The sequence below is a fragment of the Pinus tabuliformis genome, chromosome 4_1 (assembly GCF_031772625.1).
Source record: "Pinus tabuliformis cultivar Carrire ecotype Pingquan chromosome 4_1, CPIR1, whole genome shotgun sequence".
NCBI lineage: Eukaryota > Viridiplantae > Streptophyta > Pinopsida > Pinales > Pinaceae > Pinus > Pinus tabuliformis.
In genome coordinates this window covers 601,111,948-601,119,072 of record NC_142303.1, presented here as the reverse complement: position 1 = coordinate 601,119,072, position 7,125 = coordinate 601,111,948, and positions in this window count along the sequence as shown.

The window sequence follows — 7,125 nt, the reverse complement described above, 5'->3', positions numbered from 1 at the left end:
ATCCTCACCACAACAAAATAAATGGCTAGCCAAAATGTTGGGATATGATTATGAGATAGTTTACAAGAAAGGGCGAGAAAATGTCGTAGATAATGCTTTATCACGCCAATTTGAGGAGGAAAGCACCCTACTAGCAATCTCTCTTCCCATTCTAGAGTGGATTGAAGAGGCTAGCAAGGAATGGTTTTCACATCCTTTGCTCTCCCAACTCATTAATAAATTGCAGGTGGATCCAAATTCCGCAGGGGGCTACTCTTGGCAGGATGAGATTCTTCGCTACAAGGAAAGAGTATTGATATCGCCAACATCCACCCTCAAAAGTCGCATTTTGGCAGAGTTGCACTCATCTCCCACTGCAGGCCATTCAAGATTTCAAAAGACTTATTCTCGCACTCGACATTCATTCTTTTGGACAGGAATGAAAAAGGATATTCTTACTTTTGTAGCTGAGTGTGATGTGTGTCAGCGCTGTTGGGTTGTGTTATATTATTTCCATGACTAGCCCACGTAGTTAATGGGGGGTTAGAAGGGGGGCAGAGCCCCCCCTTCATTGTGTCGATTGCGTAGCGAGGGGAGTCACAAGGAGTTTGAAGGGTGCAAGTAACCCCACTTTATGGGGTCCAAGGCAGTGCCCCGGAAAATTTTGGTTTTGGACCCTATGTTAGGTTGGGCGCACCTAACCATGGTTTTGTGCATGATTTTCTCACATGGTTTTGGACGTAATGGTCTTTGGTCCATGGTATTGGATGCTTTGACATGTATAAATATGTATTGTAACATTGAAAGGAACATAATGAAAAATCAAGCTGGTAGTCCCAGTTTTGGGATCCAGGGGAAAATCTATGTGTATATGTGTTTTATGTGTTATGCTCTCGCATTGTTTATTTTCTGTGTTTTTAGAATTCGTATGTAGGTAATTTCTATATGGGGTTAAAACCTACATTTGGTATCAGAGTTGTTTTGGCTTCAAGGGGACTCCTTTATTGTTGAGGGGTTTCGCTCGGGCCTGTGGTAGACCCTGTTCAGTGGGAGATTTGCGAGATCGATTCTTGTGGTTAAAGAAGATGGCGAGCAGTGGAAAGATAGAGATCGAGAAGTTTAATGGTCAGAGTTTTGAGTTGTGGAAACTCAAGATGGAGGATCTGTTGGTGGATAAAGATCAGTGGATCGCGGTAGATCCGGGTACTAAACCAATAGGAGTGTCCGATGAACAATGGAAGAAGTTGGATCGGAAGGCAAAGAGCACAATACGATTGTGTGTCTCAGATTCAGTGTTGTTGAATGTATCAGGGGAATCTACGGTGAAGGCTTTGTGGGACAAGTTGGGGACTTTGTACCAATCTAAGTCTCTGGTGAATAAACCGTTCCTATGGAAAAAGATGTATAACCTAAGGATGAAAGATGGAGACTCGGTGACAGAGCATCTGAATGCGTTTAACACTGTAGTAAGTCAATTATCGTCTGTTGATATCAAAATTTCAAATGAAGATAAGTGCATTAGTTTGTTGTGTTCTCTACTAGATTCATGGGATAGTCTGGTTATTGCAATAGGTAGCAATGCAACTGCCTTGCAGTTTGATGAAATAGTCCCACCCTTGTTGATGGAGGAGATGAGGTGGAAAAATATGGAGAGATAGAATGGTGATGCCTTGTTTATACGAGGACAGTCCCATAACAGAAACAAAAATAAGTCATTGAGTGGGAGATCTAAATCTAAAGCAGGGAAAATTGTAAGAACCACCCTAAATTTACATGTATAATAAATGGGCGAATCCCCATGATACATAGGAAAAATGGAAGGCGATTTTATCACTAATATATATATATATATATATATATATATATATTTTGGCGAATCTCTCACTAGATTATATTATCTTGTAAAGTCATGGCGAATCTTTCACTGAATTATAAAATCTTGTAACATCTTGGAAAATCTTTCACTGAATAATAAAACATTGTGAAGTCTTGGCGAATGCTTTGTTAAAGTATGAAACCATATATGATAATAATAAAACATATTCATTAAACTGTAATATACTTACATACATTTTTGGAAAAAAGAAACATAATTTTCACTTCCTACAAACAATGTTGCAAGTTTTAGTGGCCATGTTTGTCATGGTAGGAGGGATTAATGTTTTCTCTACCACTTTTGCCAAGCTATCAAATTTCTTTCTTATTCCATAGACTCTAACTGTGACATTAAAAAAAAAAAAAACACATCAAGTTTGTTTACCCCAACATGCCAACAAGTAGCAAGCCCCAACTATATAATATAATGAAGTAGTAGGTATCCCAAAGGCCTAAAGGGGATCTAATGGAAATAAGTGACCATCGTCAGAAGCCTTCCAATCAATATATAAATATATAAATGTAGATTTATTATTATTTTAATTGGAAATCTTCAATTAAATAATAAAATTTAATTACGTCTCTCCCAATCTAAATTTTTTATTAGCATAATTCACTACCTTCATACCATTTTTAACATCGTTGTAACATGTGGATTAATTTCCTTTTTGGTGCACAATCTCTGCCTTTTAGGACAATATGGTGCACTGACCCAACCCCTACAGATCATTACGACAAACTAAGAATAGCAGAGAAGATGAAAGGTTGTACAAACCAACATATTTTTCAAACAACTAATCCAAGATCAATACCTTAACTTTTTCATGAAGATATCATATTGAAAATGTTTGAAAAATGGTGGGAAATCTGGGCAGCGACTATCTCTCTTCTACGAGGGTGATGCGAAAAGAGTTAAGATTTCATTTTGATTTTTTTTTGTTAAATCAGAAAAACCAATATTAATGGAGATATTGGTATTTTTTACTAAATTTTGTGAAGTGACTAAATGTAGATTCACTTTAAGATTTTTTTACAATATAATTTCCCAAGTCTATTTAATATCTTCATTATCATAAAAACCAACCTATATCCATCTTAACTCCACATCTACCACTCTTAGAGGGATGAAATCTATTTATCCCTCCTAGCACTTGGTAGACTCGGAATTAAGATGGATCTAAGCTGATAGAATTTCCCCTTTAAATAGTCTATGCTCACATGAATACCCTGGTATTACCATGGGTTATCATAAACTTGGATCTTAAAAATTATTATTAGTAATTTATAAAAATTAATAAAATTAATAATTGATTTTTTTTTTTTTAACCAAGTTAAAATGTTTAAGCGACATTAAATTACAAGATCCATTTTTACTCTTGATCTACCAAGCCCCGACATGGATCAAATATTTTTCACTCTATGTTAGTTTGCATATCATGATATTTGATCCAGAGTAAAGATGGATCTATGCTAGTTTAATTCCCCCCTTTAAATAGGTTACATTCCATGTGAATACCATGGGTCAATACCATGTGCCATATTTATTTTTATTAATACTAATATTAGGTTAATAATGTTTTTTGCATGGTATTAATAATAATTTGGTCCATGGTATTTGGCCCATAATATAACACATTTTTTGAGTGTTCGTTAATATAAAAAATGTTTTATTTATTTACCATACCTCTCATTTATTTATATTTTTACTAATTTACCATACCTTTTTTATAAATATGGTATTTGGCCCATAGGATTCAATTAAATAAACCTCCTTTTTTAGCCTTCTTAAATAGAAAGAGTGTTGTGGACTAAATATAGAAAAAGGCTTTATTTATTTATTGTACCTCTTTTATAAATATGGTATTTGGCCCATAGGATTCACTTAAATGAAACCTCATTTTTGAGCCTTCTTAAATAGAAAGAGGGTTATGAACTAAATATAAAAATAGGTTTTATTTACTTACCATACCTCTAGTTTATTTGTATTTTTATTTATTTACCATACTTTTGGAGTAAGTATAAAAATAGGTTTTATTTATTTACCATACCTCCACTGTATTTATATTTTTATTTATAAATATCATAAATACATTTTCTTGAAAATGAGGGCGAATGGAAGATTGTAACTCCTAATTTCAAGGGCTAAATTTACTTTTTTTACCCTCTCCCTTAAAATAAGGTGGGCTAACCTCCATACGTAATTTTTTTATAAGATAAATTTGAGGCGATTTGTAACAATGTACTATGATACAAAATATTCGCCCAATAAAAATATAAAACCCCTTAATTTAGCCCCAGGGCAAAAATTCGCCCCTAAAATTTTCCATGATCTAGAGGGAGATCTAAATCTCCAGGAAAACTTGTAAAGGTGGTGTGCTGGAAATGCGGAAAGGAAGGGCACTACAAAAGGGACTGTAAATCTAAAGCTCCTGATAAATGAAAGGGATCTGATGATGCTCCTTCTGCAGAGGCAAAAACCACCTCAGATGAAGGTGGGGATGTGTACTTGGCTTCTTCAAGTACACATCTAGATCATGAGGCATGGTTGATTGACTCAAGTGCATCCTTTCACTTCACTCCCCATAGAGAGTGGTTCTGTGAGTATGATAAATACGATGGTGGTGATTTCTTCTTAGGGGATGATAGGAGGTTGGAACCATTGGTTGCAGAAAAGTAAAGTTGAAGTTGCAAGGTGGAAGGATTAGAACACTTCCGGGTGTTTTGCATATTCCTTCATTAGCCAGAAATCTAATTTCTGTAAGCAAGTTGGATGATGCAGGTGTAAAAACAGTGTTCGAGAAGGATACCTGCAAGATGGTTCAGGGAGCACTGGTATTGATGCGGGGAGTTCAGATTGGAACTCTGTACAAGCTGCAAAGTAGCATGGTTGTTGATGAGTGCAACAGTTCTGTGGTTCCTGAAAGTGGAGCAAAAAATCTAGTGGTCTCTAGAAAGAAGAATATGCTGTGGCATCAAAGGCTTAGACATATTGGAGAGAAGGGCCTTTGAATACTTCATGGTAAAGGTATGGTAGAAGGTATGAGTAATAGCTATCTGAATTTTGATTTCTATGAAATTGTGTATATGGGAAGCAGAATCGAGTGAGTTTCCCCTCTGGTGGTAAGAGGGCGAAACATATATTAGAGTTTGTGCATAGTGATGTGTTTGGACATGTGAAGGTTCCATCACTGGGTAAGTTAATGTACTATGTATTATTTATAGATGACTTCTCAAGGAATACATGGATATATTTCCTTAAGAAGAAATCTGAAGTCTTTGACAGGTTTAAAGAATTCAAGGCTCTAGTGGAAAACCAGACAGAGAAGAAGATAAAGGTGCTGAGGACAGATGATGGTGGAGAGTTTTGCAATAAGGAATTTGAAGAATTCTGTAAGCAGTGTGGTATAGCACGACAGAAAACTACTCCATATACACCTCAGCAAAATGGATTTGAAAAAAGAATGAATAAGACGTTGATGGAAATGTCAAGAATCATGCTCAGTGGTGCTGGGTTATGACATGAATTCTAGGCAGAGGCGATGGAGACAACATGTTACCTAGTCAATAAATCACCTTCATCAGCGTTGGAGGATAAAACTCCACAAGAGGTATGGTCTGGTAAGAAACCCTCTCTTTCACATCTGAGGGTATTTGGATGTGATGCATATGTACATGTTCCAAAGGAGAAATGAACCAAGTTGGATAGTAAATATGAAAAGTGCATCTTTATTGGGTATAAGGATGGTTTAAAGGGTTATAAGCTTTGGAACACAGTAACAAGGAAGGTTGTGTACACCCGAGATGTGGTATTCAGATAGGTGAAAGATGTTATTAAACATGAAGTCGAACCAAAGGAACCTGAGAAGATAGAGTTTGAGCTAAAGGAGGAAGAATCAGACTCTATAACAGAGGAGGAATCAGAAGATGAAGATCCACAAACTCCGGGTGTGAGAAGATCAATTCGAGAAAGAAGGAAGCCAGAAAGGCATAGTCCATTTGCTTTCTGTTCAAATTTTGTTTTATCTATTACTGATGATGATCCCAGAACTGTGAAGGAAGCAGTAGATTCAGAGGATGGAAAACTCTAGAAAGAGGCCATGGTTGATGAAATGTGATATTTGCACAAAAATGAGGCTTGGGATCTGGTGGAGTTGCCAGCTGGAAAGAAACCCATTGGAAGCAAATGGGTGTTCAAGAAGAAGACAAATGCACAAGGAAAGGTGGAGAAATACAAAGCTCGGTTGGTAGCAAAAGGTTATTCCCAAGTGCCAGGAATTGATTTTGGTGATATTTTTTCTCCTGTTTCCAAGGTAGATTCTATTAGATTACTTTTATCTGTTGCTGCTGCTTTTGATTTTGAGGTAGAATAGATGGATGTGAAGACATCATTTCTTCACGGGGATTTGGAAGAGGAGATCTACATGAAGCAACGTGAAGGCTTTGCGGTGAAGGGTAAGAAATAACTGGTATGCAAGTTAAAGAAGTCTCTATATGGGTTAAAACAATCACCAAGGATGTGGTATCAGAAATTTGATACATTTATATGGGGACTTGGCTTCACCAAAAGCAAATTAGATCACTGTGTGTATTTCAAATTAATTGGTGACCGTGTTATTTATTTGGTCTTGTATGTGGATGATATGTTGTTGGTTGGAAATGACAAAGAAATTATCAAGGATTTGAAGACCCAATTGTCCTCCAAATTTGACATGAGAGATCTTGGTGCTGCAAACTATATTTTTGGCATGGAAATTAAAAGAGATCAGGCAAAGAGGAAGCTCTGGTTAATCAGAAGAAGTATGTTGAGACAATATTGCAGAGGTTTAATATGCAGGATAGTAAACCGGTGAAGGTTTGTATTCATGTAGGAGTAAAGTTATCTACTGAATAGTGTCCCAAGACACAAGAAGAGGAAGACGATATGTCCCGTGTTCCATATGCAATTGCATTCAGTAGCCTAATGTATGTGATGGTATGTATTAGACCAAACATTGCACATGTAGTGGGAGTATTGAGTAGGTTTATGTCAAAACCAGGGAAGGAGCATTGGAGAACAGTGAAGTAGGTTTTCAGGTATTTGCGTGGCACTAGTGATTATGGTTTGTGCTACCAAGGAAGACCAGGATTGGACAGAGTTTTGGATATCTGTGGCTTTGTTGATGCGGAATGGGCTGGAGATCTGGATCAAAGAAGATCTACAAGTGGGTATGTGTTTAACCTATTTGGAGGTGCAGTCATTTGGATGAGTAAGAAACAATCTGTAGTGGCACT